Source organism: Armigeres subalbatus, chromosome 3 (assembly GCF_024139115.2).
Source record: "Armigeres subalbatus isolate Guangzhou_Male chromosome 3, GZ_Asu_2, whole genome shotgun sequence".
In the NCBI taxonomy this organism is placed as follows: domain Eukaryota; kingdom Metazoa; phylum Arthropoda; class Insecta; order Diptera; family Culicidae; genus Armigeres; species Armigeres subalbatus.
Genome location: NC_085141.1, coordinates 90,376,745 through 90,400,090, shown reverse-complemented (window position 1 = coordinate 90,400,090; position 23,346 = coordinate 90,376,745). Strand labels below are relative to the sequence as shown.

General features: G+C 44.2%; 1 pseudogene; it reads left to right on the top strand.

The window, feature by feature from the left end:
• The first annotated feature begins 12,389 nt into the window (after positions 1–12,389).
• LOC134227906 (leucine-zipper-like transcriptional regulator 1 homolog) lies at positions 12,390–16,147 on the top strand (annotated as a pseudogene).
• The last annotated feature ends 7,199 nt before the right edge of the window (positions 16,148–23,346 follow it).

The window sequence follows — 23,346 nt, the reverse complement described above, 5'->3', positions numbered from 1 at the left end:
CCTAGGAGGGGGGGAGGTGGTAATTTTTTCTAGGGAGAGCCAAGTCACCCCTAGCCCCCCCCCCCCCCTTATTGACACCAATGCCTGTTTTATACAGACCATACCAGTTTGATGAAACAAATCGCAACCGTTGAGTACTTGCGAGTTTTACAACTTGTCAAATAGCTATCAGCTCGGTAAATAAGTACGAATCGACGTTCAAGATTCTCGTAAAAAATTGTGTATTACTCGACTGGAGTCGGCTTGCTATTGGTTAATTCGTAAAACAAGTGTTTTTAATTCACATGAATTCTAAATAAACTTCTAATGATTTACATTTTTTTCCATTAAAATGAAGTACAAATTGAAATCATGACTGATTCGGAGTACAGGCTCATTCGGGGCGATAGCGTTCGGGGTACAGGCCCTCGAGGTAATGGTATTATGAATAATGGAATTATGATTGACGCATGTACCACTTTTGAAACATGCTGGTAGATCTCTGGTTACGCATGTAGACCTCAAGGCATTATTCCAAGGTTTCCTTGGATGACCCTTAACATATGCCATGAGTATATTCTATTCTATGTATCACAAAAAAAAAGATCCAAACTCCAGGAGCTTGTCGAACAAAATTAAATACTTGAAAATGGGGAAGAACTCCTTATCATACGGTAATCTTTCAACATCGATCCGGAAATGCCTTCAGTTGAACAGGTAGATCTGAGATTTCAACTCTATTGAGTTCTTGAATAACCTACACACTTAAACTAAATCGCCGAATTCGGTAAAATTTTACCGAAATCTCAACAGCAGAACTGTTCGGTAGATTATTTAACTGCTTTTCGGTGATTTTGACAGTTGGGCATTGGAAAAACTTATAAAAAAACTGTAAAATAAATCACCGAACACTTCTGCCGTTGAGATTTCAGTAAAATTTACCGAATACGGTGAAATGAGTTAAGTGTGAGTATACAAAGAATGGGATAAAACGGCTGAATATGTTTTAATCTATATTTATATGGGGTAGAGCGCTTGTGAGTTTGCCGAAATGCCTTCCGTGTTGGCTAGTCGATATGAGGTCAGAAATCCATGGAATTCTCGGATGACCAACAATATTTGAAAATAATGTCGTTTTCGGTTATTGCTGGGTCGAACCTAGTTCTGCCCCGGATCCGCTCTAACAGCTGTCAAAACGTTCGGTTATTCGTTCAGGTTGGATCGCGATCCGCACCAGATCCGAACCCAAATGAATGAGGTTCGCTCTGCCGATTTATCGAGATCGAACCTAGGTTCACCAATACATTCGAACACAAACTGTCAAACAGGTGTTTATGTTTACGCTAAAGGAAAATGAAAACATGAAAGACACGGAAGGGTGCGGATGGGTATTTGACTTTTAATCGTTTTTGTTTCATTTGTTGAATTTATCAATTTTGTAAATATGGATTATTTTAATTGTGTGTTGTCTTCAAGTTTCTCTGATGGTGAAATGGATTCAGATACCGACATATTTTTTTGCTGATTACTTCAGACGGTAGCTCCGTTATAAACAAAATGATGGTTAAAAATGTTGATGAAAATGTGATTGATAAATGCAGTGACGAGAAGGTAGCTGTAGCTGCTATTTATTCACTATTACGTTGTGTATTCGATTATATGCTTTAGGTATAATTGCTCTTTCAATGGGAAAATAGCGTACCGGAGTATCGGATTAGTATTTATACCGTGGACCCCCGGTAATATGACCGCTTTTAATCTGAACACTTTTTAATTTGAACCCCGTTCGTTTGAACATCGTTCAAATTAAAAATGGTTCAAACGTCATTCAGCACGTGGAATCGAGACAAGCATGGAACATCGTGATACGGAACGCAGAATCAAAACAGACCAGCAAAGAGAGCAGCCAGAAACCAGTTTTTCTGATGCAAATAGAGTAACCAGAAGTTCAAATTAATAATGAACCCGGTAATTTGAATGAGGTACCGTTCAAATTATCGGGGGTCCACGGTACCAAAATGTTCATACCAGTATTTTATTCGTTATTGCAGCTCTGTGAATAATTTGTTTAAGGTTACGGATTTGAAGAATATAAACATACACACTTTATAACGCAGTGATAACTATATTGCCAACAACAAATGATACGTTTTTCTGATTATTTACAATAGTTTTATTAATTATTCACCTTGCAGAGGGTATATTTGCTACCTAGTAACACTCCAGATGATACTTGGCCAGAAAATAAATTCAAATGTAAATTTAGGAACATTTATACGAATTGAGCATAATTTTAGAGTGGAAGAAGGATTTTTAGTTGTAATTCGTTAAAAAACCGACAAAGACATATTTACCCCGTTGATATTTATTATTTTGAATCTCCTGTTATGTAGTGGAAAATTATGTAGAGAAAAATTATTCGCCTTTCTTGTATATTTGGTTTTTGCAGTTTTGGCGAAATCGCGGTTTATCTCAAAGAATCCCCTCTTGGGAGGAAAATACAAAATGTTAGTCAACTCTTGTGCGATTTGATTCTTTGTTTTACAATAAAAGGCCCCAAATCTCAATAAATTTTCTATTGGATTTTTTACAAAACATTTCCATATTTTCTTGTTCTATTACATTTGAATGGCATAATTGATAATTCAAATGTAACAGAATCACTGTTATCCAGAACGCCACTTAGAACCAGTATAACAGTTTATCGGGAAACACGGATTAGCATAATTACCGGAAATGTTCCAGAGCGCCAAATTCCTTCACGGCAATCCACATTGCCGTCGTCATTCATCACAAGCTTCTAATCACATAAATTTATTGATGGATTAACTGTCATTTTTAAAATAAACAATTACCAGAAGAAAAACCTGACTTCCCCATTCAATTTATATAAAAAGAAACAAAATAACACTAATAACAAAATTCAAAAGATTAAATCTGTATAAAATCTGATATAATATTTATATTTCTGCCTATCAGCTGGCAGTGCGAACTGAAAACAGATGATAGGGCTTGAGATCTCACTAACACCATCATACTGACTCGATCCCGATTCGTTTTTCGTTCGGTTATTCAGAGTCGGGGTCGGACCTGACCCAGGTCTAAAACCGAAAACGACATAAGGGAGATATGCTTATATCTTATTTATTTGTCCACAAGAACCTATACACATACACACTATACACCGGCCTCGGCGAAAAATATTAAGTGTGTAGCTCTTGTTATTTTACTTAACATACATGTTGTTTATTCGCTAGACCTTTAAAATTATTTCAAGTTTTCTTAAGGCCCTATAATTTTAACGGTTGAACGTCCACCGAAAAGAATTTGGACGACTTTAATAATGAACTTTGGACTAAGTTGTAGATCAGCAAACGACCCGTTCGGCCAATAGAAATGTTCGGCTAAATGTTTTTTTTTCTGTCAAACGACCATTTCGCCTAATTACCTTTCAACCAAACAACTTCTTCGGACCATTAAACAGGTCATTTGACCGAAGAAGTAGTTTGGCTGAAAATCATATAGGAGGAGTGCACCGGTTTTGGCCAACTTATTGCCTAATTTGGCCAACCCTGAAAAATACATATTTTTCCAAAATAATCGATCAGTTGAAAGCAGCGTTGAAGCATGAGGGATATATCTCTTGTTGCAACTAATAACACCATTGCGAATTGCTTTATTTTTGGAGTTATTCGAAAAATTGGCCAAAATAGGAACATGGCCAAAACCGGAACAGTTCCCCTAGCCGAAAATTTCTATTCTAAACGATGTTTTCTGCCAAATGGCCAGTATCATTGATTTCCCTTTGAGGGTCTTTCTTTGTTGCTTTTGGAGTGGAATGCTCAAGTTAGGGTCCTCTGGCATCCATTACAACCGCTTATATCGGAACAAATTTCCCTGGCTTTTCGTTTGCCGACATTCTCTTTTCGAACTTTCCATGAAACAGTTTCGCCGTCTTCCGGTTTACATTTTTGGTGTTTCCTACTGCACTTTTTTGCTCCCATTTTTGACCAATGGGTCTGGGTGGTAAGAATGGGTGAGCGCCTTGTCCGTCAGTTTCTAAGTCGGATAACAAAATCATTTGAATAGGTTTTCTTGTCCTCAGATACATTAAATTTATTCTATAAGCCTTCTATGTAGTTGAAATGGTAGCGTATTCTCCCCAATTGACTCATTGTCACCCCCGACGACGGTACATAATTTTTTCGAGCTCGAAGCTCCACGCGCTTTTTGCGCAAAATACTCTTCCTCTTCTTCATTTTTGGCTTTCAGTAAGTTCCTTCAACAATATTTTTAACTTTCCCTCAACTGTACTCCTAAAGGCTCCGTCACGTCTGGCGGAGATGTAAATATCTGAACAGTGACTTAACATGAATAAAGTGAATCAACCAAGACCAATCAACTGAAAATAAAAGCATGTCTTGTGTAAACGTATAAACTTTCGCCCCTATGTACCCTAAAGTGCAACCTTCCGGCATTGTCTCATTATACTATCGTTATCGTTTTTTTCCCATGGGTCGTGCTAGCGGCGAGGGTGATGTCTACCAACTAAAAAGACTGCTTGGAACACCGACCCGGAACCCGAAGACGTATCACTCCGCATCCATCGGTATTTATTTCGGCCTAGTTACGGTATTATGGAGATAAGGGAAGGATCTACGGTCTTATTCGAATCTCGTGCCCATTACCTTGCTGCGCTCTGGTGCGGTGTTTTCCTGTTGCTCGTCCGAACCCGGATTGAATTATTTACCAAGCTTTACCATTCCATGGGAGAAGAAATAATTTCGTAATATTCGGAAGATTTTGGAGAATTTTCGTTCCGTAGCTAAAATATATCGATCATTATAAGCACACCTCTAAGATATTTTCCACAAAACTTATACAATATACAAAACAATATCTTTCATTTGCAAGAGGAAAAATATAGAAGATTTAATATTCTTTGTTCGTGTAATGGCTGCATAAAAAACGACCGGATGGAAGATAAATTATTTTTCCCTACCGATGTAATCAATGTGAACCTGTTTTTAGCTTTAGTGGATTAGATTTTATCGCTCACTATAAACTGCTATACCTTCTGATGAAATTAGTTTACGGACCCAAAATTTCTAGAAAAAGTGTTCACCTCCGCGAGTCAAAGACCTGAATCTGAATTTGGATTTATTTTGACAAGCCAAAAGCACGTCATTCAAATGCACGGCGGTGAGCAACATGAATTTTTAATTAATCACAATGAACTTTGCTCCGCCGAAAAAGTTTCTCCAATCACGAAATGTTTGAATTGACAAAACATCGTCAAAAACATCTCAATGTAGGAAAGCGTAGCAGAATAACACCCATTTGCTCTGTCATTCCTGTCGACATTTCTTGCTGCCAGTCGGTAAGATACGTGCTGATGCACAACACGACGACGACGATGATGATGACGATGCCTTGCTGTATTATTGATCCCTGGGGAAGGATCGAACGCCCTTTCCCCTTGTAAAACCGACATGACGATATGATTAATCACTGTTAGCTGGTTTTTTGGGGGTTCTTATTCTGAACACGTTTTCGATATTGATTGAAAGCATTGGATCCCGAAGGGCAGGTTCATAAACGCGCCACAAAACTGTGTAATAAACATGCCAAAAGGGTAATATCGTTCTTTCAATAATTATTTTGAAGCACGTACTCTTGGAAAATGCTGTGGCAATTAATAACATTTGTGGTAATTGTTTTTTTTTAACTAAAATTATCTATCCCACGAAAAACGAATACATTTCATTTAAACTTCCCGTTGCTCGAAAACGAACTTTGTGACCGAGCCATGAAAAAGCGAACCAATCTATTCCTATGCGGCAGAGGGGTGAGCGGCGGCGCCGGGCATTGGCTTTTTGTGTCCCGAACGGAACTCTTAATTCCTTTTTGTCGAGTCCACCTCCATCGGCTTCGATTCAATTTTACTGATTGATTCACCGCACAGCTGTGGCCGCTTCCGCACAATCGAATCCGATTCCGGTCACCGGGGAAAGATTTTGCTGTATCAATTAGTATCAATTCATCTTTGGGAGAGTGGGAGTTGCCCCACAAACGGTTGGATCGAGTTTCTTATTCATTTGGTCTCAATACTTCACCTGTTCTATTCTGTTTTTCGCCCTCCAAAATCAATCGTATTAATCTACGGAATTTGAAAAAGCAATCAAGTCAACCGAGTTGTTAACAGGATTAAAACTTTTACGTAGACGCATTTCAGCTCATGGAAGTGAAGAATGTAACTTAAAGATATCAGTTACTTAGATATTTCGTTATTTGCGAATTATACAACCGGAAATTACTTTAAGGGATCTGCAAACATAAAATATTGCGAAATACTCGACGCACTTAATAACTTCTTAATAACGTGTTTCACGTCTTTCAAATTCTCTTCAGAAGCATGGAACCAAGGCGAAGCGCATCCGCCCTGTCAATAATGAAGTTTTATTAATTATCCGACCGTTCGAGGGTGGCGTTGGTTGTCTGCAGTGCTGGTTATGGGGCAGACCAGATGCATTGAGTTTTGCTTTCTTGACCGAAAGCCTGTTGTTGTCAGTCAGGCGTAATCGGAAGCAGCTGGTCCTTTCATTATCGTCGTCTCTTCAGACAGCCATATTAAGCTTTTTCGTGGCGTCAATAGCGACGGTCTGTGATGCCAGTTCAGTTAATATTTCCGTTGATCAGTTGAAAAAGTAAAATTTCAACTAAGAAACGTATAATCGTGTACTTCGTTTCAGTTACGTATTGCTCAACCATGCCGCATATGGCACTATGTTGACGTGATTCAAACTGGCCAACATCTTCACCTCGGCAGATGCCAACACGTTTTGGATCGTAGTCGATCAGTTGTAATCTTCTTCACGGCGTACTGGTTCCGTCCAGATTATTTCAGACGCCTTAAACCTTGCCGAACCCTCCTCCGGCAATGAAATCAATTGATAAACTCCCTGTGATAGCGGGAACCCTCCCAGTCAAGCGATGGCTGCAATGGCTGAATGTTTCTCCGATGCCACCGCCATTGAATTCTGTCCCCTTGCAATACTGACCAACAATTTTAAACCTTCTGATACTCTACACATCATTTCAGATTCTCCCTCAGTACGTTTTTCATCTATCGATTGACCCCGATGTAGTCGCTCGCAAAGATCTTTTTGTACAGATCCTTCGACCGCTGCGGGTCCGCCTCCAGGAGGAGCGCACGGTTGCTGCGCAAACTCTCCACCAGCAGCGATACCGGCGTGCTCGCTTTGGCAGCAATATTACGACTCGGAGACCGTTGTCCATTAGTCTGGTTGAGGCACGGGTCACCGACGTGAGTTCGTCCTGGGATCGCACTGTAATATAAAGGAGCACCCGTTAGAACAATCGAATATTCCAGATTTACTGCTTACTGAATTTCAATTTCATACCTCCAAGTAAAATTTGGTTATGGTTTGAAGATTGTCCCACGTCTTGATCGAAACTGTCGTCATCTTCATCCGAGTCCATTGCTGTGCTTCCGGAATTTACAGGAGAGGAACATAAATTTTAACAAACACTGTCACACGATAAATTTGTAATCATTTCACAACAGACAAAAAGGTTTCATATGAAACGAAAGAATCAAAATAAAAAGCATCAAGTCTTGATTTCGCAGGTCTTGTTTTGAACGCTTTTCGCATCTCGCGCGCCGCGCACGTGATTTTGACGTTTTTCTTTAGATGCGTCTTTCTTTGCGAGAACAGCTGTTTCGCAAAGCATCAACCAGGGTGGGAAGCCAAAGAGAAGTCAAATATCTATAAGCGAACGGATTCCATTTTGAAGGCAGCGTTGCCAATCTCTTGAAGAGGAATGTACAAAATTTTAAATCAAGCTTCGCTGCCAGTCGCTTGTTCCGATGATCGGAATCCCTCAGAAGGGCCGGGATGCAGCCGGATAGTTCACCTGGTTGAGCGCAGGAACACGATTAATTTTCGACGAGGTTCTGAGTAGCCTTCCGGATATTCTTTGGAACTCCGCCCGCTTGGCATAGCAAATGCTGGGTAAAGCTTGTGCATTGGTACTTCGCGTACGTGAAGGAATAAAATGAACCCCATCTCGCGGTCCTTAGCCTCTTAACAACTCCTGTCCTACCTCCCCGCGGTGCTGGCCGGGATTACGAAACAACCTTAGGGAAGATCGGGTAACTCCAGTGGAACTATGGTCGTATGCTGACAGGGAAGGAAGAGTTTGCTCCTCCGGAGGTGCAAATCTTATTGAGCGTCTGTTCTCCATGTCAGGATCGACTCACAACAGCGTCTATTCTCCATGTTAAGGGCAGCTGATCATCGATCGAGTGCCAACTGAGGGACTCTAAAGTGAAAACTGTGCACCCGGTACCGGAAATAGGAGGAATGGTCCTCCAGCGGAAATTTAGGGGTTTGGTGTCAGGCCCTGCAAGCCAGCCAAAAAAAACTCGCAACGAACAATCAACAAGTACGGACCGGAACCATCGGCGAACCACTGCGACAAAAAGGACTAGCGATTGGAAACTCGGATTGGAGAACTGCAATCTCAACTTCATCAGGAGCATCGGGGCTAGGAACCTTAGCTTTCATAGTGATGGGCGACATTACAAGGCGCGGCGTGATCGGGTGGTGGCCGATCAATGAAAGAATGTGCAAGTTGAGGATCAGGCCAGTTCTTCAACTTCAGCACTCAATCAACGTCCAGCACACTCCCGGAAGTACTGATGATGATAAGGACGCATTCTACGCGCAGCTGGAACGTGAGTACGACATTTGCCCAGCCACGACGTCAAAATCATCATAGAGATTTGAACTCCAGGTTGGCCAAGAGGAGGAGTTGGACCGACTATTGGAAAGTTCAGCGCTCACCGGGTGAAGAACGAAAACGACCTACGACTAATTGAATTCGCCGCCTCAAGAATATGGCCATTCGCGGCACCTACTTCCAACACAGCCTCCCGTATCGGTACCTGGGGATCACCGCAGACAGATCACCGTCGACCACGTTCACAGTTGATGGACGGCACTTCTCGACATTGGCTATCGACGTCAGGACCAGGGAATCAATATTTCGAGCAACGCCTAACAATATACCCTTTGTCGTCAACAGAGTATGTTCGACAAACGCACCTAACGACAAACCTTTATCAAGAACCCGAACACAATATGACCAAGAATCATTTGCCTTACCTGCTCTGATATTTCCGAGAATGCTATGCTAATATTGTAATCATTGTTCGATTCTCAGATATTTCCATAAAAGCGAAGCTATGATAGCATAAAACCGAAATTTGCTCTACGTAATGAAAAATAACGGGATTAAAAGTGCTTAACAAAGTTGTCTTCTTTTTGTTGCTGTGGCCGAAAATTCGGATCTTGTCATTGTATCTCAGTAAAACAAATCTTGTCGTTAGTTCTCTTTTGTCGCTTGTTTCCATAAGCGCATTTCAGAAAAATTGATTCCCTGAATTCGGGACATATCAATGGCGCTAACATCGACTCGACCACTATCTGGTGATGGTTAAGTGCGCCCAAAACTATCATCAACAATGTTCAAAATTTACCGACGACCGCCGCCGGTACGACCTAGAACGACTGAAGCAATCTGATGTCACTGCATCTGCCGCAGCATCTCGAGCAGCGTTGCCGGAGTGTTGGAATATCAGGTAGTGTGCGACGTTTCGCTGTAGATCGAAGATGGATAAGCGGGCGCCGGTTAGTTCTAATAGTTGCTCTTTGGTATAGATTAAGGAAGTTTGTTGCTGGATTATTGTATATACCTATTGTTGAATAAAGAACTGCAGCTGCTGGCAGGGTGTCAGTCACTAGCCTGCGTGGTGAAGTGAGGAACTCTGTTGTTTTGTTCTTCTGGGGGTTCCTTGTCTGCCAACAGGTTGTGGGCCCAGGAACGATTCCCGTTCTTCATCTTGGTAGGATGTTATGTCGTCGACGTTATCGCAGTGGGATCATGGATCGGCCGCATAAGTCGCGTGGCGCAGTGGGATCATGGATCAGGCACGTAAGTCTTGGGTAGCGCGGAAGGAAATCATCAGGAGGTTGGAACTTTCGGTACAGGATGCTGGCTGGTCGCCTTGATCCCGAAGGAGCGTCAGAACATTCCAGGAGATGGTCAACAGGGTGCTGTGCAGAGCATCGAATAGAGGCCATTTGTACGGGCAACCGGATTGGACCAAGGAGGAATTGTTCGGCGAGGAGGAGCTCTGGACTAAGGCTCGGTGTTAGGAGGCCGAGAGGTGCGAGCGTGCACACCCCGGGAGGAGTGTTGGAATATCGGGTAGTGTTACGACGTTTCGCTGCTGGTGATAATGGGACGAAGATGGATGAAAGCGGGCGCCGGTTAGTTGTAGTTGCTCTTTGGTATAGATTAAAGTTTGTTATGGATTATTGTATATACTGTTGTTTGAATAAACAGAACTGCGGCTGCTGGCAGAATTATCAGTCCTGCCGTGGTGTGGGGAACTCCTAAATGTTTTGTTCTTCGTGAGGGGTTCCTTGTCTACCCAACAGGAGAATTGGCTCGATGGGGCCCTCTTGAGGACTGCTGGGTCTGATCAAAGCAGCCATTAACGACGCAGCGAACGTGGGTATATGGGTGAAAGTCGACGGAACGATTGGTTCGACGAAGTGGGGCAGATTCGGAGGAGAAAGGACGCAGCGCGGGTCGCCTGCAGCAAGGTACCAGGCAGATGGAACGTTATGAGACGGAAGCGCAGACGCAGACCCGCCTTTTTCGGAGAAAACGCCGCTTGGAAGAAGCGGAGTGCGAGAGATGGAACAGCTGTGCGTTTTCAAGATACACGCAAGTTCTATCAGACTCAACGCATCCGCAAGGACTTCGTGCCGCGAGCCGAAATGTGCCGGAAAGGATGGAGATCTTGACGGACGAACGTGTGGTGATCGAAAGGTGGAAGCACGACTACGAGGACATCTGAATGGCGCTGAGTACAGCGAGTGAAAGTCAAGGCAGCGGGGAGATGACTACGTCAGTTCAGCGGACGATGAAGCAACCAGTCCCCACTGGGGAGTTAGGATGCCATTCAACAGCCAATAAGCGGCTGGAAGGATGGCTCGGCTAGCTCATCAAGATGGCCCGGAAAGCCTTCCTGCACAACTGATAGTCAGAATCTGGGAAACCGAACAGCTACCGGAGAGTGGAAGGAAGGGGTTATATGCCATCTACAAGAAAGGCGAAAAGGCGTTTCGACTGATGCATGTAATTCCGCCTACAAAGTGATATCCCAGATCATTCCGTCGTCTGTCACCAGTTGAACGAGTTCGTGGGAAGTTATCAAGCCGGTTTCGTTGACGGCCGCTCACAATGGACCAGATCTTTACTGTAGCCGGATCCTTCAAAATACCGAGATACCGGTCCCAATTGATTCGTTGATTTCAGGCGGCATCCGACGAGTATAAGACCGCGTAGAGCATGGAAATATGAGACGAAACAGCTTCCCTGGGGCTTACCAGACTGATCAAAGCAACGGTGGATGTGTGCAAAACTGTGTAGAAGATTTCGGCGACCTCCGATTCGTTCGAATCGCGCCGGGAGACTAAGACAAGGTCTTGAGCGCTCGTGACGGCATGATCAAAGCTGCAACATTGCGCAAGAATGGATTGTTCGATTCGTCCGGAGAGCATCGGATGGTGCCGCCCTATATCCAGCCGGTGCTACGATATACGTACAAATCCTGGCTTCCCATGATATAACTGCAATGTGTGACTTGCTCCTCATTGTCGGGATGTAGCGAGAAGAGGACAAACGAGATCTCTCCTTTGCTAGAGGTATGCGAGCGTGTCGCATTTGATCCGATCATCATATTGCTCGGATACAGGTAGATGGCAATGAAGGTGCCTTACGCCCGCCTACAGAGCGTGAAGCAACGAAAGTTGGACTGGTGGTGAATACGTCAAAGACCAAAGTACTGTACTTGTGGCGGAACCGGGCGACGGGGCCCGCGGAGAAGCAGTCGTTACGGTAGACAGGGATACAACTGGTGGTCGAGAATTCGTCTACCTCGGATCCGCAACGGCTGACACAACGTTAGTCGTGAAATACGAAGAGCGCATCATCTTGGCAAGAGTCGGGCTACTACGTGACTCAGAAGAACTGCGGTCGAAGTATTCGCACTTCGACGAAATGTGTCATCGACAAGAGCAGCACTTGCATAAGACCAGGTTGTCCTCTACGGACATGAAGCATGGACAATAGCTTGAGGAGGACTACAAGCGCTCAGTTATTCGAGACGGTGCGTTGCATCTTTGGACGGTGGTAGCGAAGACGGTGTGTGGCGGCGAAGAATGACGCTCGCTCCTAAGCTCTAGGCACGAACCAGTATCGGAAGGTAGCGCGACTAGCGGAAGGGTTGCGATGGGCGGTGAATGTGCAGAATGCCAGAGCAACCGCTGCAAGATGGTGTTGCTTCCGATCCGGCAGGTACGAGACGGCGAGTAGACAGCGGCGAGATGGGCAAGCCAGGTGCAAAACGACATGACGATAAAGATTGTCTAACTTCGGATTCCCTTTGTTCTGCTGTCCAGGTTATGGTACCGACTGTCCAAATCATTAACAGATTTCATATTCTTTGACATTTAGCTCCCCTATCCTCGCCAGGTTCCGGACAGCGACGGCATCGGTAAATCGCACATCTGGCCTTCAAAGCCTCTTTGTTTATCATATCAACTGTCAAACTTCACCGGTACAGATACAGCGGAGTTAAATTGAGCCGAAAATGGTGACCGATACGGAAACGAATGACGAAACTTAATGACGGCTCTGCGCGGGTGATTAAAATGCTCGCGACTTATAATGCAAACGCGACGTTTAGTCATCCTTCTCTTGTACGCACATAATAGATGGATTTTGTTTTCATCGGAAACGCTGAAGCATTTCCCGATGAAAACAAATCCTGCGTGCAAGAGAAGATGATTAACTCAACAAACAAATGCTCTTATTCATGCAATTTACGCAAGCTGGTACTTCCGTTCGTGGTTTGAAAACCATGGTCGATGCCGTTTCTGTACGGTGACCCGTCTGTTTGTCTGCTGTATTGATCGAAAATTTGAGTATGATAGTAAATCACCTTGAATCACTACTAGATTTCATTATTAAGCACAGGAGTCTGTCTCAATTGGATAATTAAGCTGAAATTAGCAAAAAGTAGCATTTTAATAATTATCAAGGCCATTCCTGCTCATGAAGCAAGATTTAACACAGGCAGATATCGAATCATTTTCCATGTTACTATTAGGTGCTGGGTAGCACCAGCCAATTATACCAGGGTGATTTTTAATTTTCGAACTGTGCTTTTAAGTTTAGAACCTCCCAAATGAGACAAACCTTGAATCTCTTTCAATCAATGCTGCTAGAATGCCTTCGAACAAGTTTGAATCACTATTGGTTTAGTTCAATAAGCAACAAACAGCGTGTATGCTCTAAAAAAGTAGCTAGGTAAATTGCATGAGCCTGAACAGAAATGAAAAACGAAAAAAGCGCGATTCCTTGTCCGGAAGTCAGGAGCAGGAATTATTGGTTGATTTTCATTAAAATTTACGTCAATGCAAATATATGTATCTATTAAGCCCAATACGTGCTCCTGGTTTGGTGTGACGAGCAGTACCAGATCACTGGCGACTATAGCCCAACATAAATCTTTACTTCCTTACGCCTCAACTACTGCTTTGGTTGTCCGGGCAGCAGCGGTTCCTTATCGGACCGACACCAGGACCGTCGCCTAGCATATAAACAAATGAAACACGGCGCTGGTATGATGAGTTTGTTGGGGCTCAGCGCTCAAGCACACAGTAATTGCCTACAAGATACCATTTTGTCTTCAGAGGAGACAATGGAAAACTATGCGGTTTTGATCCGGTTCGAGGTGAAGGATGATCCTGGGCACAGGCATTTTCGACAGGGTATCGCCGGCACCGCGTTACTTACCATTCGGCGGTTGTCCACGGACGTCGATGTTTATGACGGGAGGATACGGGGCGACATCCATTCCAGCTCGAATTTGACTAACAAGAACGTTTGTTTGGTACAACCAAGATGGGCAAATGGACCGAGTGGAAGTTTGTCGGAAGGACGGTGCGAAATTGCCCATGGTGCAGCGGTTTACGATAACAAACTTTGGATCTACGCCGGGTACGATAGGAACGCGGTTGAATGATATGTGGACGAATTCGGTTGACCGGCGAAACCCACCAGTGGGAGGAGAACGGCAGGGGAGACTAATCCGCCGACGTGTTGCAATTTCCGGCGTGGCTCGTGGATGTATCGTGTTCTCCGGCCAGGTGGGCTGGGTACGAACACGCTATTTCGTTCAATTTTGCAAAGATAAAACGTAAATTCAGACCTCTTTTAATTGAAACCACATTTACAGGTAATTTACAATGATTAATTTTCCAGATGGCTTGGATCTCAACTGGCATATTTTGCGGGGTGCTCCTCCGCCACCAGCTCGCCGTTATGGGCACACCGCGGTCCATCGTCGGTTCCTGTATACGTGTTTGGCGGGGCGGCTGATTCTCTACCGGGCGATTTGTACTGCTACGATCTGGGCTCGCAGGTTTGGTGGGCGATTGTACCGGCACCGGAATCGCAGAATCCCGAGTGGAAGGTTGTTTTGCTGCGGCGTGATCCGGCAGTACCGTAGCCCATCTTCGGTGGAACCATCGATAATAATGTGCGCAGAACGTATATCGGTTCCAATTTTCCAACTATCGAAATGTACGCTGCGAGACGACTTTGGAATGTTTTTTGCAAAATCGTCGGACCTGCGATGTGCGGTTGTCGTTGGAACGGATTGAAGTCAAGTTCCGGCGCACATTGCGATGATCGTCAAAGCGCGTTCGCAGTTTTTGAGATCTAAGATGTTGTGAGTGGCTGCAGTGCCATTTTTTTCAGATGATTAAAATGAAGTTCCTTTTTCTAGAGCGGCTCGTGATGCAAAGCTTGCATTTTGAAAAAGCTAGCTGATTGAGGAAGTTCCTTCCATTTGAACGTCCAATATTGAGTTCAGCTACCAAACTTCCACCCCTGACAGGGCTTTCGAAATGGTTCTCAACTACATCTACACAGATCGAATTGATTGTAAGTGCATATTTTGTTTTTTTATGTTTTTATTTTGGTAGGACGAACAATAATCTGTTCTAATTTGATTGAGATCCATCTTAACAAATTAACGCCTTATGATGGACGTTTATCAGCTTATCCAATTTTACATTTAAGGTTGGGGCAACTCTGCGTGCAATATCTAGGTTCAAATCACAAACCAAACGTCTGGACGCTCTTTACAATGCTGATCGAATGGGTCTCGCTGAGTGGGATCATTGCTTTGGGTTTCATCACCAAGAGGATCACTTCTACGATATCGTCATGTCTCCGGAGTTGCTGCACTGGAAAAGCCATTGATTGTAGAAATCATCCGCAAGCGCCTGAATCCAAGCAAACACTCCACCGATATGAAGAGTACGACAAGACAATCAGGACGTCGCTGGAAAACGACATGGCAGTTTTCTACGAAGTCTGGCGGAAAAAGAATTTTGCGATATCAATCTGATCCTCGAAGGTGTTATTCAACACAAATCGATTCTCGCTGCCAGATACCTACTTCCAGAAGCCATGTTCCCGCTCCTTTGTGCCAGCAGACAACACCATTAATGTAGAGATTAATTTTATGAAGTCCCTAAAGCAGTAGCACACACCTAACAATTGCCTTTTCAATTAAATCGGAGATATCCCCATCTCAAGAAAGCGTTCCAGTTTCTCTCCTGCGCTACATCTACTACGGTGACGAAAAATGCCCCCGGAGGACTAACTATTACCTCTTTCCAAGCCCCGTGCTTCTACGGGTTTCCACCAACAACCGACGCTGGGCCTGCAAGCACCAAATCTGAAGAACAACATCACCTACGACAATGTGCCCGCAGGTCTTGGAGGCGTCCGACAAAATGAACGTTCCCGACATCAGGAACTACGCCCTGCGGATGGTGGTGCACAATTTCTGGCAGGGTCGCGCGGTTGCCGAAGATGCAGGAGCTAACGCGGGGCTGCTGCTGGACGTGATCGCCTGGCGGGGAGACCAAAGGGCGACGCTTGTTGCATCAGCCACGATTCAACGTTTATCAGTTTATATAGCGACATTTGAAGGATGGCGTTCCCTGCGGCAGTTCTCAGTATTTTGCTGGCGTGAATTTTGGAACAATAGCGAGCTTCATAGGTCAATGTTGCATGTGGCCTGTTAGATTGTCAAAAGATCTCTTTAGAAATGAAAGAACCATCAAATGGTAGATCAATGTGGAATTCAAAGTTCAGAAAACGTACTCCTGTGGTTCAAAATAATGAATTGCTAACCGATTTCCTAATCAATTTTAGTACTGAATCATTCTGGGTTATTTATTAATGTTATAGACTATGCATACTCTAATTGAAGTATTAAACGCATTCCTTATTTTATTGTAATCTAATTGTCATCAAACAATAAAGTATACGCATGTGTTAAAAGCTAGAAACGCTTACAGGTCAAGTACAAGACACTGAAGACAGGCCCGTGCCTCCGGGGAACCCACTCTGGATTTTGATTTTCTAAAGAAATTAAACAGAAACAATAACAAAATTTGAAAACAAATTTGCCATCCAACTATCAACAGGCACCCGAATGAGTGACAATGGCGTTTTGATAGTAATCTACGGCATAATTCTTGTTGCTGTTTTTATCTTATTGTTCTGTGTAATACGAAGTAATAATAAGGGGCCCTCCTTAGCCGTGCGGTAGACGCGCAGCTACAAAAGCTAGACCATTCTGAGGGGTGGCTGGGTTCGATTCCAGTGCGGTCTGAGCAATTTTCGGATTAGGTGTCTCGACTTCCCTGAGCATAAAGTATCATCATGTTAGCCTAATGATATCCAAATGCAAAATGTTCAACTTAGCTTGAAACCTCATAGTTAATAACTGTAGAAGTGTGAATAGACACTAATTGCGAGGCGGCTCTGTCCCAGTGTGAGGATGTAATGCTAATAAGAAGAGAAGAAGAAGGGCCCACGAAGCTAAATATTCGGAAGATGCTCCTGACGAACCGCTCAGAGCCCGACGCTACGCCATACCGTTAATGACGTCAAATGCCGGATGAGCAGCTGTAATACACTCAAACCTAAATCCCAACCTATAGACCGTCACGAAATTCCGCAGCCTAACCAAGGTCGCCTCAGTATCTTGGTCTATACCTTTCCCCTTACTAACTGTTGATAATAAAAGATGATATCGATTGTAAGTATCGCCAAGTCTCAGCTCCGTTAAGTGTTATACGCCTAAGCCTGTCAAATAAACGCAATGGATAAAAAATCTTGTTGCAAATGCTTCCAAAGTGAAGCTGATTTGTCACAAAAGCCCCCGCCGACGGTATTTGGTCTTATGGAGCCGATTAGGTGTGAGACCCATTATAAAGAAGGTTTGGCCAGGGCTGACATTTTTCAAGTTCCTCATATTCTCACGATCATGCAAAAAAAATCTATGGAGGAATTCTTGATTCGTTGAATTATGAAATGTTGGTCTAGAGTTGATGCAACGATGCGTGGAGGTGGAAGGCACCAGCTTCGAAATCTTTGTTGAAATGCGATCGACCCTGGAAGCCCTGTTGGATTGGATTTCATGCTTCGGATAGTCGCTTCAATCTTCTACTTCTTGATGGGGCTTCGGAGTTGATGCGACTAATGCGTCGCACCGTCGCACCCTTGGCGGGTCATGCCAAGATATTTGGGGTTGATCTGGTGTCGTAACTCTTGAAGGGGTATACTCGTTTTCCGCTATCCGCGGGGATATACGACCATAGCAGATTTTCTTGGGACCCACCCGACCATTTTATCCTCTGTTTTGCTCAAGGACAGTGGATTCATCATCATGGCATTAAGGTAATCATACCATTACCATCTACAGAGCTTTAGCAATAGATCCGGCTTGGGGCGTGGAACGCTATAGACAGAGCGGAAACAGCCAACCTGCCTTTGTCAGGGAGAAAAACGCCGCCTGGAAGAAGCGGAGTGCGAGGAAGATGGAACAGCTGTGCCGTTCTCAAGAAATACGCAAGTTCTATCAGAAGCTCAACGCATCCCGCAACGGTTTCATGCCGCGAGCCGAAATGTGCCGGGTATAGCATGGGCGCATCTTGACAGGACGAACGTGTGTCCATCGAAGGTGGAAGCAGTACTACGATGAACATTTAGATGGCACTGAGAGTACAGGCGAGTGAAAGTCAAAAAGAACAGATCAGGGAAGTGCTACGTCCAGTACAGCGGAAGATGGGTTGGGGGATGCATCCAACAACTAAAGACCAAGATTAGTAGCTGCTAAGGATGATATCGAAGCTGGAGCTCATCAAGATGGTCCCTGAAAGGCCTGGCAGCATACACAAGCTGATTGTCAAAATCTGGGAAACTGAGAAGCTACCGGAGGAGTGGAAGGAAAGGTCATATGCCCCATCTAGAAGGCGACAAACTAGAACTTTCGAGCGATCACCATTTTTAATGCCGCCTTCAAGTGATATCAGGAATCATCTTCCGTCGTCAGTCACCAATAGTGAATGATTTAGTGGAAAGTTATCAGCCTTACAAGCACTCAGGTATTCAGGAGATGACCAGCATCAGAAGGTAGCTAAAGCCGAAAAGGGTACGATGGGCTGGGCATATTGCGAGTACGGACAACAATGAAAGTAGTGATTTGGATGCTGGTCTTTGGCCACACCAAAACTCAGCGTTTGTGAAAATGATGAATAAATTAATGAAAATATTAACCTAACCAAATTTTAACACATCCGTGCAACCATCTCTTTTGCCTCACAGCGCACCAAAAACAACCGCTTGATGACCGGCAATCCGCCGAAATAGAGAACAGCAGCAATCGCAGCTACCAAGGCTGCCACAGGGAACCCAACCTGAGGCAGGAGAGTGCCCGCCTCTGTTTGCGCCCGAAAATTAGCCAATTAATCGCTGAAGGGCTCAAGTGTACATTTCGCTCTGCAGCGAGGGCGTGATATAGTGATGCCGGTCAATAGGACCACCACAAATCCGTCGTGCGAATTCCTCGGTCACTCATACTGGCAGTGCACCAGCGGCACCAATTTCAGAGCACAGCACAAGACTTGCCGCTTGAAGCCGCTGCGACAATTGTGGCGACCCATCCCATTGACAGGTGCGACAAGATGAAGGTGGCCGATCCCGGTGCGCCAGCTGTAGCGACAAACATCAGGCCACCACAAAGAAGCTGCCCAAAGAAGTTCACAGAAATCCGGAAAAAGGCTACCACCGGGCCGCCCGAAAGAACCGTGTTCCTGCAATCATCGAGTGAACTTTCCAGCCATACCGGCTCCCTCGTCGCGTGATTCCAATACTCCCATCGCTATAGCCATACTGGCAGCTGCGTCGTTCAAGCTCCTGCATCGTCGGCACCATCCGCAGCGAATGGCCCCACTCCTCCTGGGTTCCGTCAGCAGAACAGGCCGTCCACTGGAAGAATCTGCTCCGCTCTACGCTAGGAGCAATTGATGCCGATCCTTCGCGCAGCTCGCCACTCAGCTGTGCGGCTGCAAAACCCAACCGACCAGGTCTTCCTCTTAGCATGTTCATCATTGAAAATGGCTGCTAGGGTGGGCCTGGTCGATAATTGCTGCTTCCTAAAGAAACTTAAAACAATTGAGCCAGTGGTTTCTTGAGAGAAGGTAATAGACGTGGCGTTCATCACCGAAACGCACCTAAACCGGAAGTTAAAGTCAACATCCCCGGACTTTCGCATCGTGCGACTCGACCGGCCGACCAAGGGGAATGGTGTGGCCATAACACTTTACTGCAACATCAACTGTCGCCTGCTGCAAAAGCTTCCGGCTGCGCATCGTTGGAGCCATCGGTGTAGAATTTACATTTGTCAGCACAATCGCGCCCATCGCGGCGTACTGCGGCGACGGATCATCTCGCCCCCTTCGGAGGACATCATCAGGCTTACGCGGAGACAAGGTCAGTTCATCATTGCCACGGTGACCTGAATGCCAAGCATCAGGCCCAGGGCAACAGTCGCTGCAATCAAAACGAACCATTTGGACCAACGACATGGAGGAAGAGGTCACTATGGTCCTGAGCTCAGATTCCCCCACTCGGCTGAGTCGGTCGGCACCGATTTTCCAAACGATGCGGTAGTTGAGCGGATGTCATGGGGTCGCTTTGAGCATCTCGGCTGATATGCGGTCGACCCTGGGGCTTTATTCAGATTTCACATGCTTTGGATGGCTGTTTTTGAATCTCAGCAGTGATATGGAGCTTCGGTATTGGCGCGTGTTATACGTCGGATCCTAGGCGGTCATGCCGAGGTGGTGATGGCCTGGCTGGTGGCGAAAAGAGATTGTTCGGAAGTGCTCGAACCAGCGTTTCCAGCTGGTCAGTTACAGGTCAGTCAATAACTGAGAAGAGTCATTCGTCTTTCTGAGGCATCGTTGCATTCATCTTAGCCCGCTTAAGCTTCGTGAGATATCGTGGAAGCGAATGTCCCCGGTTGCAGCGGCTCTCTCCTTCGTCGGCCAGAAGTCTGTCCACGCTCGCTTGTCCCGTTGACATAAGGCGTTTTCGCCTTCTCAGGCCGCGCCGTTGACGAGCTAAGACTTTGGCTCACCTGGTTTTCGATCGCTCGCTATATTTCTCCAGGTCCTCATCGGCGATCCATTGTTTTCTGGGTGCCAGTACGCCCAGATTATTCTCGCTGGTGGCGATGAAGACATTCTTGATGGCGGTGCTTGGTGCTTCCGCTGCCACCTTCCGGAATATCTGCAGCACGCGTCTCAGTTCTTCAACGAAGAGACCGTTCTCCGTGGCATCTTCAGTCGGCGTGTGTTGTTGAAACGTGTGCGCTCTCCTCCTGCGGCGGGTGTTAGCGCAATGCGCAGGCGTATTTCACCGATGAGCAGGTGATGATCAGACAAATATCAACTGCGTTTATTCCATTACATCAAGAAGGCTCCGTTTCCATTTTCGGCAGATGCAGATGTGGTCGATTTGATTTTATGTAAGCCATCACGAAAGACCCACGTGACCTTATGAACTGATCGATGAGGAAGAGTCAATACGATCACCATGTCGTTAACCTACAAAAGTCTGCGAACAGCTCGTTTTCGCTCATTTCTTCAGGCCCATGGCGTCCCCATAATGCGCTCATGGTTGGAGTTATCCGGATCAAATCTTCGCATTGAAGTTGCCCAAACAGATCTTGATATCACCCGCGAATTCTATCTACGACGGCATTGAGTTGACTGCAAGTTCTCTTTGTCTTGCAGATCGGCAGCGTCGGTTGGCGCATAATATGATGAGTTTCGGACCCGTGTTCTAAATCTGGCAACGTTATCCTTTCATATAGGTTCCCATTTCGCAAAGCGCAGAGTGTGCCTGAGCGCTTAATGAAGCAAATCCCCGATGCCGGGGGCGTGTTCACCTCGTAAACCCAGAGTATAGCTAGGGTGACCATATGATTTTTTCCAAGGAGGACAGATTCACCCGCATTGGAAAGAAAAGGAGGACATTTGGTTGAAAAAGGGAGGACATTAAAAACATCGATCGATTTTAATATGATTGATTTTAATATGATTAAGAATATTGTATTTTACCGTTTTTTGGCTGCAGGAAGTCTCTGTTGGAAGAAGTTTTGTAAGTCGAGCAAACACAACGTCTTCTACTATTTTATTAACATAATAGATTACTTTAATAACTACCAGATGAAGCGTTTCCGTCTATTATTACAGTCTACATGAAACTAATAATAAACTACCAGTAACATATTTTTTAAATGGAAAGATTGAAGCTGCAACTAACTTTAAAATCAGTAGTGCTGAATGTTGAATATTATCTTGCTGGAATTTTCGGCAATATTAAACTAATTCTAACAAGAATCATTGTTTACAATTCTGAATACTTTATTGCAAACATGAACTGACCGAACATTGAGTTCTACAGTCACGATTCGCTGGTTGGGCCGACCTCGACGCTTCTAACAATTCTGTGTTTTAGTTGGAATTCAACTGACAGTCATTTTAAATTTTTGACATTACAGTTTGCTTTTAGTTGAGCAATGACCCAAACCAGCAGGAGACTGACCTAGTATTAAAATCCCAACCAACAAATCCCGACTGTATAGGACCCTATTAAGATGTTTAGTTGTCCAGCGATTTTTTTTCTGCAGAGTGCAAGTCTGATTTAAGGCATGTGAATTAGAATAATACCGTGCTTGATACAAAGTTCTCAATTGAACAAATTTAAACTGTTTTTCCACTCACAATTCCCAAGCTTCTGATATTTTGGCACTGTATTACTTCAGCTCACTGTTTCTATATTTACATAATTTGTTCAAACTTAAGGAAAATGTTTTGAGACAAATGAAACAACGTATGCAATGTTTTGTTATTGTTTGCATTATTAAGTTCTAATATTGTATGTCACTGTTTTCCAATTTCCGAAGATGTTTAACAGGAACGTCAGTTTTGTGAAAAGGAGGACATCCTCCTTTAAGGATTATGATCACTAATTGTTCAAAGGAAATATATTAACGGACTTCCTCAGTCCCAGGATCTCGAAGCTTCATACGGCGTTCTGGTTTTTTAGCTGTTTCAAAAATGTAGTAGAAGATGTAATCGTTCCAGGTGCTGATGGAGTCTTTTTTTGTGTCTGAAATTTCAAGTCTATACTAATGAGTTTTTTGGGATGTAAACTATTATTATATGATATAGAATAATATATTTAATTTTATCAATTAAGATGATTTGATTCTTAAAGTTCATTTTAATTCTTTTTATTTTTTTTGTAAAGTTATCTATGCATTAATTTAGAGATTCTCAAAGTTAAATTTTCTTTATTCTATTTACATCTATTTTTATTAACTAGTTTAATAGCTTTTCTTATTAACTACAACTTGGCAGATGGGATGGGTTCATAATGTCTATTATTTTGAATGTGACTATTATGATTATGGCTCCTCTAAACTTTGTTCTGCTGGTGGCTATTTGTGGTGTAGCAAGAGTTAAATCTAGTGCTTGAGGACGGGTATTTGGTGTTTTAATTAATGCGCGGTGGTATCATTCATTGTTACTAGAAGGTCGATATCGTCGAAGACAGATTTACTAAAGAGATTATGATAGCATGCAAAGCGACAGTTAGTACTCTTTCAAACTGACTGCAGCGGAAAGGCTGTATATTGCATTCGTTGGGCAGTTGTTCCACAGGCTATACTTCCAACTTATTATCACAACGGTTGCCGAGGAAGAATGTGCGAGCAAGACATTGGTAGATGTTTTTCGGTGTCACTTTTAAAGTTGACTCGATTTA